The sequence below is a fragment of the Erinaceus europaeus genome, chromosome 18 (assembly GCF_950295315.1).
Source record: "Erinaceus europaeus chromosome 18, mEriEur2.1, whole genome shotgun sequence".
NCBI classification, from domain to species: domain Eukaryota; kingdom Metazoa; phylum Chordata; class Mammalia; order Eulipotyphla; family Erinaceidae; genus Erinaceus; species Erinaceus europaeus.
In genome coordinates this window covers 33157275-33169582 of record NC_080179.1, presented here as the reverse complement: position 1 = coordinate 33169582, position 12308 = coordinate 33157275, and the positions used below count along the sequence as shown (strand labels likewise).

Genomic DNA, 12308 nt, shown 5'->3' with positions numbered 1-12308 from the left:
TGTTATTTCTGCTCTAATTTTAGTGATTTCTGTCCATCTGCTTGCTTTAGGGTTCATTTTTTCCTCTTCCTCTAAGTCCTTAAGGCATGCAGTAAGGTCATTTATTTGAGGTTTTTCTTGTTCTATAATGTGTGATTGTATGACTATGAGCTTCCCTCTCAGTACTGCTATAGCTGTGTCCCAAATATTATGATAGCTTGTGTCTTCATTTTCATTTGTTTCCAGGAACAATTGAATTTCTTGCTTGAGTGCTTCTTTGACTCAGCATTTATTAAGCAGCATGTTGTCTAGTTTCCAAATTTTGTGACTTTTATTAATTTTCTATTTGTTGTTTAATGTTAGCTTTACTCCACTGTCATCTGAGAAGATACTTGGAATGATTTCAATGCTCTCGAATTTGCTGATACTGTCTTTGAGGCCTAACATGTGGTCTATACTTAAGGATGTGCTGTGTGGATTTAAAAAGAAAGTATTTTCTAGTTTTTCGGGGTGACGAACTCTGAAAATGTCCAGGAGGTCTAGTCTGTCCATCTCTTCATTTAATTTTCTTGTTTCTTTGTTGGTTCACTGCTTCATTGATCTGTCTAAGTGTAAGAGTGGGATGCTGAAGTCCTCCACTATTATTGTATTACTATTGATGTATTTTTGTAGTTCTTTCAGTAGGTGTTTGATGTATTTAGATGGGCCCTCACTGGATGCATAGATGTTAATAATTGTTAAATCTTCTTGGTTGATTGATCCTCTAATCATTATATAATGGCCTTGCCTATCTTTTTCTAGTTTATTTAATATAAATTCTATTGTGTCAGAGATGAGAATGGCTGTTCTTGCCTTTTTTCTTGGTCTATTAGCCTATTATGATAGTTAGGTCTATTAGGTCTATTATGATAGTTTTCCATCCTTTCACTTTAAGTTTGTGTTTGTCTTGTTGGATCAGGTGGGATTATAACAAGCAGCATATGGTTGGGTTTTGTTTTCTGATCCATCCTCCCACTCTGTGCCTTTTAATGGGTGACTTTAAGCCACTGACATTATGAATTTAATGTATGTTAGTGCTATTATTCAACAATTTTTTTATCTGCTCTGATATATGGCAAGTATTATGGTGATGTTCTTATTTACAACCTCTTTCAGGACAGGCTTTAATTGTTGCCTGTCTGAGGTTGATCCTTCCATCTAGTTTGAATGAAATGCTAGCAGGATATATTATCCTTGGTCGAAATCCTTTTCATTGAGGCCTTGATAGATATCTTGCCATTCTCTTCTGGCTTTTATAGTTTTGAGTAGAGAAGTCTGCTGATAGTCTTGTGGGCTTTTCCCTGTATGTGACTTTATTTTTCTCTTGCAGCCTTTAGGACCCTTTCTTTATCCTTACTTCTTTTCTTTGTAACTATGATGTCTCTTGGTGTCTTCAGGTCTGGGTTAATTCTGTTTAGGACTCTCTGGGCATCTTAAATCTTAATGTCTTCTCTGTTGTTTAAGTCTTGGAAGTTTTCTTCTATTATTTCCTCTAAGATGTTTACTTCCCTTTCCTCTCTTTCTTCCTCTGGTAGGCCAATTATGTGAATGTTACTTCTTTTGAGATCATCCCATATGTTTCTGTTGTTGTTTTCAGTGTCTCTCAGTCTCTTTTTTTAGCTCTATTACCTCTTTCTTAGTTTCCTCTAGCTCATCTTCTATCTGGCTAATTCTCTTTTCTGCTTCTGTTAATCTGCTTTCTCTTCCCTCAGCTTCTTTCTTCAGTTCAGGTTGTAAGCAGCTTTTTGTAGAGCTCAGGCCAAGTGTTGTTTCCAAGTTGCCATCTTGGCTCCAACCCCAGCTCAATTTTCATAGTAACAGACCCTGTAGGAAACTCGCTAATGAATCTCCACCCACCTCCAGCTGAAAGCTAAGTCAGTTGGAGCCTGAGAGGCCTGTTCCTGAGTACAAGCACACCACTTATAGATCTCCCAAATCATAGCCAGTTAGCAAGTGTACCCCACTAACAGCTGTGATCTTAAGTTGTCCAAAGACCTTGCAGACTCTGCTCCATGCCAAGCCATCAATGCAAACTCCATAACTGCTAAGACTGGTATCAGACAATATAGATTTCAAGTTGATAAAATGTAACATGTGACAAGGACATATATACAGAATGACGAATGGATCAATTGATCAAGAAGACTGAATAGTTATTAACATATACGTATAATACCAAGAAACGCCAAAATATAAATATATAAAGGAATTATTTACAGAATTAAAGAGTGACAGCTACAACTCAATAGTAAATGGGAAATTTAATATTAGACTCACCACCAATAAATCAGATATACCACCCCCCACAAAGTTAATAAACAAACAGTCTTATATGAGTTGATATCACTATATAATATTATGCCGTACACATGGTATATATGTAGAACTCACATATAACAAAGAATTCACAAAAGCAGAGGCTGGATGGTTGCACATCTGTTTGAGTGGACATGTTACAGTGCTCAAGAACCCAGGCAGGTTCAAGCCCCAGGTACCCATCTGCAGGGGAAAGCAGTGCTGCAGGTATCTCTCTGTTTCTCTCCCTCTCTACTACCCCTTTCCTCTCAATTTCCAGCTGTCTCTATCCAATAAATAAATAAAGATAATGTAAAAAAAAAAGAAATAAAAAAACTCACAAAAGTGAGAAAAAATTACCATCAAAAAGGAGGAATGTATGAAGACACAGGAATGATCAACAGGCATAAAAATATACTCACTATCACTTATTACCAGGGGAGTGCAAAACAAAACACCAATGAGATACCACCAAAGACCTGTGAGGTTATGAAAGCAAAGAGACTGGTGTACTATTAGTGGAAATATACATTGGTGCAGCCCCTATGGAAAATAGTATGGAGCTTTCTCAGAAATTAAAAAATAGCATTACCCTATGATCTAGCATTCCACTTCTAAGTATATACTGAAGAACACAAAACTACTTATCTAAAAAGATATATATGCATGAGGCTGGACTGTGATACACGCTGTAGAATGCATACAACCCACTTGTAGTAAAGGAAACTTTATAAATGGTGGAACAGTGCTACAGGTGTATCTTCTCACTCCACCCCATTCACCTCTTCTCTATCTCGCTTGGTCTATGAAAAAATGCCAGCGACAACCCTAGAGTTAAAAATAAGTGCACATGTATATTCATTTTGTGTTATTTATATTAATTGAAAGAGAACCAACTGAAGTACCCTAATTAAGAAGAAAGGACAAATTAGTAGAATAAGAATCTGCTATGTGTGTGTGTATGTATCAGATATGAGAAAAGATAAAATCTTGCTCTTTGCAACAGCATGGATTAAACCAGAGAAAATCAAACACAGATGGAGAGTGAGAAATACTAGAAATATGTGAGATACAGAGAAACATAGCATGGAACAAAATCAAACAAGCTCTTAGACTCTGCAGAAATAAGGTCAGCAAAGGCATACATGGATGGAGATGTGGTAAGGATAGAGTAGACCCAATATACTTTTTTGGAAGGTTATTAGTACTTTGACGAGGGGCAAGGTGTGGTAACATACATCAGAAAGAAGTATGATATCATACTCCTAAAACATGTAACTTTGTAAACTAATATTACTTTAATTAAAGTTAAAAATTAAAAGAAGAAGCTGGGGCTGGGTGGTGGCACACTTGGTTGATCACACATGTTACAGTGCTCAAGGACCCAGGTTTGAGCTCCTGGTCCCCACCTACAAAGGGAAAGCTTTGCAGGTGGTGAAGCAGTGTTGCAGTTGTCTCTCTACCTCTCTACCTCTCTGTCACCCCCTTCCCTCTTGATTTCTGGCTGCCTCTATAAAATAAAATAAAGATAATAAAAAATTAAAAATTAAATATATTTCAAAATAATAATCATTGAATAAATAAAATCACAGACACTTAAAAAAAATATGTAGACCCTCTGACCAGTCTCTTTTTTAACCTCACTTTATATTACCAGTAGTCATCTCATTTAAACTCCTTCAATTTAAACACCCTCAGTCTAAATCCTATGTTAAAATCTACCTTCTATTTTGTACTTAAGGATCTTGTCTAATGCTTACAACCTAACATTATTACAAAGAAATGGCTCCTATTATTAGTCAATTTTGAAACCCTCAAAAGAATAATTGTTAATCTTAATTTATTGATGACTGATAATATTGAATTCCACCTCTACCTAAAATTTTGAATGAGAACAGTTCCAATTAAATGTATGTTTAATGTTACTCTAAAACAGCACTACTAGGGCCAGATGATGACATACCTGGCTGAGTGTACATGTTGCAATACATAAGGACCCAGGTTTTAGCCCCCAGTCCCCAACTACAAGGAAAAAGCTTTGCAAGTGGTTAAGCAGTGTTGCAGGTGTCTCTCTCCCTATCACCCCCTTCCCTTTCAATTTCAAGCTGTCTTTAGCCAATAAATAATTATAATTTAAAAAATAATAAAATAAAACAGCACTACCAGTCAGGATTTTTAAATTTTAAATTAATATTCTTTTCATCAAATGCTAATTTTAACTTCTTTAATATAAAGCACAAAATGCTAAACAAGTTACTACTGAAACATGTTAACATTTGCTGTGAACTAGTTAAGGTAGTAACGTTCTAATTAAGACAAAATAAGCACACACTCAGCTACAACTCAGAGATAGCTAAAACGTTCCCTTGGGAAAATTAAGAAACATGCCAAAAATATCTGTAGACAAAATAATAATAAAGCAATAAAAAGACCATGAAACTTTTCTCTGATCTCAAAAAATGTAAATTACTTTCAAAAAGGTTAAAATACAACGATTATCTATAGGTGGATTTGCATTTCTGAAATTGCCTACTACTATATGTAATGAATATTTAAAGAAGCAGATTGAGTAAACAATTTACTGGAAATTTACTTCTGTTTTTTAAAAGCACTTTTCAAAGGTGCTATAAAATCTCTTTACTGGGGCCAGGTGGTGGCACACCTGGTTAAACACACACAATACCATGCAAAAGGACCCAGGTTCAATCCCCTGGTTCCCACTTGCTGAGGGAAAGCTTCACAAGTGGTGAAACAGGGCTTCAGGTGTCTTATGTCTCTTTCCTCTCTACCCCTCCCCTCTCAATTTCTGAAAAAAAAATTTTTTAATTAAAGAAAAGAAAAATGAAATTAAAAAAATGAAAAAAAAATCTCTTTACCACAATCCAGACTACTAGCTAAAAATTTATTATATAATAAAATAAAGGCCTTGGGTAAAGCTTCTTAACAAAATAACACATTCCTTTATATACAGCAGAAATTAACACTTTAAATAAATAAAATTAAAGAAAATCATAAATTTCTACAAGAACTATTTTCCTAAAGTTCTCCATATCAAGAACTCTTAAAATCTTTAAATGTGAATTAAAATTTTAAACAAAAAGCCTAAGAAAAAATTTCAGGTTGTTATAGCCTTTTCTTAATTAACTACAATCTCAAGTAATTTTATTCTATAACTTTTCCTAATGTTTAGTCACCATAAATGTTTTATAATTTTTTACAAAACTATAAAGTGATGATATTGTCCAGAATATAGTTCACAATGAAGCAAGTATCTCAATAAAATTAAGCATATAATTCCATCTATACACCAAAAGACATTTTCCATTTTAAGTTCATGAGAATCATTTAATTTTTTTTTTCTTTGCCTCCAGGGTTATCGCTGCGGCTCTGTGCCTGTACTACGAATCCACTGCTCCTGGCGGCCATCTTTTTTTCTCATTATTCTTATTGCTGTTATTGTTGTTGTTGGATAGGACTGAGAAAAACTGAGAGAGGAAGGGAAGACAGGAGAAGAAAAAGACACCTGCACCACCTGTGAAGCACCTCCTCTCCCCTTGGAGGTGGAGAGCCCGAGGATCAAACCAGGATCCACATGCCCATCCTTGTGCTTCGCAGTATGTGCAGTATGTGCGCTTAACCCAGTGCCCCACACACAGCCCCCTAAAATAGTATTTTATAAGTATTTAAATAACTAAGCTAGACATGTGTTACAATTTATTGAAAATACAAATATCTGGTTGTTGAAAGAATAGTAATTAAAATGATAAATATTTTTAACTCAAGTAACTCTCAGAGAACAGAAAATGTCTTTATCACTTAATTATCATTTTGGTCTTACTATGATCAGTGTGGTCAATCTTGTGACATCACCGTTGAGAAATCTGCAATAGGAAAACAGGAATAGCATTCAGATGAACCATACTTAAATTTAGCAACTGAAAAAAACTTGTTCAGAATTTTTGGCTTTTCATGATGTTATAGATCATACGTAAATTAATTTGAGGTTGTCAGAAAAGCAATTGGCATGCTAGAAGTAACTATACAAATTTATTTATATGTTTTGTAGTAGAACAGGTTATATTTTATTTAAAATAAGCCTCAAGATTAACATAACATGTTTGTAAATAAATCATAGGACATTTGGGCCAGTTTTATTAGTTTTTCAAATATTTACTAGTATGAGAACCATGGTTTCTTAATTTATTACAAACAAAAGGCAAGCATTATTTAATGACACCATTTTCTCTCTGATTAGTTCAGCTGATGTCTAAACAGTCTATTCAGCATAGAAAAATTGTATCATGCTAATCCTCATGATTAGTGAAAATATAATCTCCAATCTAGAAGATATGGCAAGCCCACTCTTTCAATTCAAAGATGAGAGAGAGGAATGGCTCAGAAAGACTCTCTGTGAAACTGCAGACTCCATCAAAAGATTGAATATAAGAGTGATAGGTATATCTGAAAAGGAGGACATGGCCAAAGGCCCAGAGTCCATTTTCAGAGCAATTTTAGCTGAGAACTTCCCTCACTTAGGAAACCCTGAGGACACTCTCATTCAAGAGGCCCCAGATTTATAAATACAAAAAGACCAACGCCAAGGGACATTATTGTAAAACTATAAAAAGTCAACAACAAGATGGCTGCTAGTGAAAGGAAAGAAGTTACATACAGAGGCAGAGCTATCAGACTTTCATCATATTTCTCTTCAAAACTCTAAAGGCAAGGAGAGAGTGGAATGACATATTCAAAGTTCTAAAGGTGAGGTAACTTCAGCCACGAATATTATATCCTGCACAATTATACTTTAAATATGAGGGAGAAATAAAGGTTTTCTCAAATATTGAAGAACTAAAGAAATTTGCCACAATCACATTCCAAACACCAAGTTGCAGACGCTACCATGACTTCAACCTGACTCACCCGGACAGACGACCTCATCAATGTACCCTGGAACCCAACCTCTCCAGAGTACTGCCCCTGTAAGGAAAGACAGGGACAGGCTGGGAGTATGGATCAATCTGTCAATGCCCATGTTCAGTGGAGAAGCAACTATAGAAACCAGACCTCCCACCTTCTGCACCCCATAATGACTCTGGATCCGTACTCCCATAGAGATAAAGAATAGGAAATCTTCCAATGGGAGGGATGGGATATGGAACTCTGGTGGTGTGAAATGTGTGGAATTTCACCCTTTTTATTCTATAGTTTTGCCAATATCTCCTATCTTTTATTTTAAAATAAATTTTAAAAAAGAAAAGAAAGGAATAGAGGCGGGACCACAGGAAAAAACTGCCAAATATATATAACTAGAAATAGATAGCTATAGAAATAATAGTCAACCCATATCTGTAACCTTGGGAGTACTACTATAGTTTCCAATGGAGGGAATGGTGACACAAAATTTTGGTGGTGGGAATGGTGTGTAATTACACCCATGTTATCTCATAATTTTGTAAATGAATAATAAATCACTAATAAAATTAGAAATAGGGGGAGAGAGAGAGACACCTACAGCCCTGCTTCACCACTTGTGAAGTTTCTCCCCTTCAAATAGGGAGCAGAGGTTTGAACCCATGTCCTTAGCCACAGCAACATATGGGTTCAACTAGGTGTGCCACTGCCTTGCTGCAAGATAGCTAGTTAGAAAAATATCAGACCAGGGGTGGCCAAGGAGGTGATGTAATGACTAAAATATTGGACTTAGGAAAGTGAGGTGCCTAATCAATAGCCAGCACCACATTTGTCAGAGAGATACATAAATAATTCTTTAGTAAATAAAATCAGACCAGGGTAGATGTAGAGGAAGGCTGTTGAAAAATAAAAACTTCCATTTATAAAATAAAAAAAAGAAAATTTACCTATTTTTCTCAACTTAATCTAAACATAAAACATGATTAACTCTAAAACTCAAGATTATAGTCAATAGAATGCTTCATCATTTATTTACATATAGGTTTTCTTATCTATCTATCTATCTATCTATAATCTATCTATCTAAGGAGGCAAGCTTTTAACAGCAAGACAGAGATATAACCAGGGAAGCACTATGGCACTTCTTTATGTTCTATGCTCTTTACATGGTGTGTTAATACAATAAAAAAGATTCATAAATTGCACATATGAAAAAATATTAAAAAACACATACAGTCATCTGTTCAATCCCCAGAAAACCTCTCCACCCACCCAAATGAACAATCATGTGCTACTAATGAACAGATTCAGTGTGTAGTCTTCGGTTACAGACATCAAAAGGACTGTATCTTTCTCTAGCTGAAGCACCACAGTTACACATATTTGGGCATATTATTTAAGGTGTACTAAAAACTACAAAGCTCTAAACTTGCTTCTACCATATTCTAGCCATTCAAATCTTGATCATTAGAGGCTCCATGTTTTCCTACTTCAAAAACATTCTACACAAAAAAAATTATTAGCTTCTGAAAAGCAATAATTTGGGGGAAGGAAAGGAGGAAATTCATATAACTCAAGATTACATACTGGGGAGACTAATGAAAATAGGAGCTACCCACTGCTGTGCAAAAGAATTTTCTGTAAATGTTGGAAACATTAACTATCTATAGTGTCCAATTACTAGCCCATAGTCAAACATAGTTACTGAGCACTTGTAACATAACTAATGTAACTAGAGAAATGGCGTGTTTTTTTTTTTGTTTTGTTTTGTTTTTTGCCTCCAGGGTTATTGCCAGCGCTCAGTGCCTGCACCACGAATCCACTGCTCCTGGAGACAATTTTTTTCCCTTTTTGTTGCCCTTGTGGTTATTATTGTTGTTGCAGTCGTTGGATAGGACAGAGAGAAGTGGAGAGAGGAGGGGAAGACAGAGAGGGGGAGAGAAAGACACTGGCAGAACTGCTTCACCCCCTGTGACGCACACCCTGCATGTGGGGAGCCAGGGGTTCCAACTGAGATCTTTACACCAATCCTTGTGCTTCACGCCACGTGGCTTAACCTGCTGCTCTTCCGCCCAACTCCCAGCTTTTAAGTATTGTCTTAAATTTAAATAGTCACAGGTTGCTAGTAGCCACTATATTAGTGAAACTACGCATTTCTGAAATCATACCACAACTAAAATGCAAATGATGCTACTAAAAGTTTGAAGATTTTTTTTTAGTAATGGAAAAAAACAACCTCAACTGTGTTAGATAGGATATTTTCACTCCAGGAACACTAAAGAGGGGAATTAGCTTACCTTAAGAGCACTTTCACAAACACACTTTCAAGGGGGTCGGGCAGTAGCACAAAGGGTTAAGAGCAAAGCTCAAGGACCAGCATAAGGATCCAGTGTGAACCCTCCCCCGCACCTGCAGAGAAGTCCCTTCACAGGTGGTAAAGCAGGTCTGCAGATGTCTTCTCTTTCTCTTCCCCTCTCTTACCCATCTCCCTCCATTTCTCTCTGTGCTATCCAACATCGACAACATCAACAACAATAAAAAACAAAAAGGGCAACAAAAGGGAAAATAAATAAATACATATATTTAAAAACCATTAAAAAAGAGTACTTTCAAGTTTATGAGTGTTGGGGTAGGGGTTATGTATATATAATAAAGGTTAAAAGAAATAGTCTTTATTTTAGAAGAAGTATTTTTTTTCTTTTTTATTTAAGAAAGGATTAATTAACAAAACCATAGGGTAGGAGGGGTACAATTCCAAACAATTCCCACCACCCAATCTCCAGAAGAAGTAATTTTTAAATATTCCCAGTATTCCTTGACATTTAAATTTCAATTTTTTAAGATTTTATTTATTTATTGAGAAAGATAGGAGAGAGAGAGAAAGAACCAGGCATCACTCTAATACATGTGCTGCCAGGGATTGAACTCAGGACCTCATGCTTGAGAGTCCAGTGCCTTAGCCACTGTACCACCTCCCGGACCACTAAATTTCAATTTTTCAAAAATTTTTATAATATATATTTTCTTTTGTTGCTCTTGTTGTTTTATTGTTGTAGTGATTGTTGTTCTTGATGTTGCTGTTGTTGTATAGGGCAGAGAGAAATGGAGAGAGGAGGGGAAGACAGAAAGGGGGAGAAAGACACCTGCAGACCTGCTTCACCCCTTGTAAAGCAACTCCCCTGCAGGTGGGGAGCCGGGGCTCGAACAGGAATCCTTAAGCTGGTCCTTGCGCTTTGCGCCACGTGCACTTAACCCGCTGTGCTACCGCCCGATTCCCTAAATTTCCATTTTTATGTTGTTCAGCTATATAGAAGTGGCTGACTTCATTTTCTCGTGTACAGACTACGCTGATTAAAACCTCAATGTAACACAGAAGAAAAGAAATAAGAAATTTATCTTGCTAAAAATGTTAATAGTCCTGATCCTGGGGGACATCTTTTGCTATTGTTTTCCTTTTCTTGTTCTTTTTTTTTCTTTTTAATATTTATTTATTCCCTTTTGTTGCCCTTGTTTTATTATTGTAGTTATTATTATTATTGATGTCATCGTTGTTGGATAGCACAGAGAGAGATGGGGAAGACAGAGAGGGGAAGAGAAAGACAAGACACCTGCAGACCTACTTCACCACCTGTGAAGGGGCTTCCCTGCAGGTGGGGAGCTGGGGGTTCGCACCCGGATCCTTACGCTGGTCCTTGCACTTTGCGCTTAACCCGCTGTGCTTGAAAGTGTATGTGAAAGTACTCTTAAGGTAAGCTAATTCCCCTCTTTAGTGTTCCTGGAGTGAAAATATCCCATCTAACACAGTTTAGGTTGTTTCTTTTTTTTCCAGTACTAAAAAATAAATCTTCAAACCTTTAGTAGCATCATTTGCATTTTAGTTGTGGTATGATTTCTGAAATGCGTAGTTTCACTAATATAGTGGCTACTAGCAACCTGTGACTATTTAAATTCAAGACAATACTTAAAAGCCAGGAGTGGGGTTGCAGAGCAGCTGGTTAAGCCACATGGCACAAAGCGCAAGGACTGGCTTAAGAATCAAAGGAATCTGCCGATTCAGTCTAAAGAGGGCATGGACACGTAAAACGTTGTTTTGTTAATCTGTATTAAGCAGTTATGTCCAATAAATTTAAATATGTGATATATATATATATATATATGCAATAAATAAGGTTTTAAAGTGGTAGCACAGCTTTCCTAACCTCTGTAAACACTATTTTGGTATGAAGGTGAAAAGTTGTATTCTTGATTTCATGAGAGAAGACATTCAAAGTAAAGAAAGACAGAAAAACAAGCAACTTGGGGGCTGGGTGGTTGCGCAGTGGGTTGAGTGCACATGGCACAAAGCACAAGGACTGACTTTAGTTAGGACCCTGGTTAGAGCCCCCAGGTCTCCACCTGCGGGTGGGGGGTTGCTTTACAGGCGATGAAGGAGGTCTGCAGATGTCTATCTCTTTCCCCCTTTCTAAGTCTCTCAATTTCTCTCTCTGTCCTATCTAACAACCAGGAGCAGTGGATTCATAGTGCAGGCATCGAGCTCCAGCAATAACCCTGGAATCAAAAAAAAAAAAAGACAAGCAACTTGAATATAAATTTCAATTTGAATCAGTGTGTGTGTGTGTGTGTGTGTGTGTTGCTCAAATAACATTCACTAAATGCTTCTTATCATAAATTTTAGTTGAAGGTCTCGGCAAAATACAGTAAATACTCAAAATTTTTGTCAATAGGTTCTTTAAAAAATGGATTTTTAATGAAATTACAGGGATGCAGAGGTCACATAGGCTCCTAAGCTGAATATGGGCCCCAGACCAAATCAAATCAATGGGGCTTACAGTCAACAATATTTATACCCCTTCCCCATATTAGGGAGCTACTCTCTTCCCTGACCCAGCTTTCTGTCCCTTTTCCAGCCATGACATCACCTCCCCAGACAAAAACTTGGATCCATCTGCATATTAGATTTCAGGCTCAGAGAAAAAAAAAAAAACTAGTATAGCTATAGGCCCTTTGAAATATAAATATGCTTACTAGCTATCAACAAAATGGATGACCCCCCCTAACACTTCATCTGACTATTCTAGCCT

At 36.5% G+C, this 12308-nt stretch overlaps 1 protein-coding gene across 24 annotated transcripts in view; it reads right to left on the bottom strand.

The window, feature by feature from the left end:
* The window catches only part of BAZ2B (bromodomain adjacent to zinc finger domain 2B), a 368528-nt gene that overhangs the window by 209238 nt on the left and 146982 nt on the right, over window positions 1–12308 (bottom strand). For 4 of the 24 annotated variants that reach the window (XM_060177832.1, XM_060177833.1, XM_060177834.1 and 1 more), the window contains one exon: window positions 6152–6194. The exons of the other annotated variants lie outside the window; for them this stretch is intronic. The gene's annotated coding sequence lies outside the window, so the exon portion shown is untranslated. The remainder of the gene's footprint in view (window positions 1–6151; window positions 6195–12308) is intronic. 24 annotated transcript variants of the gene reach the window in all.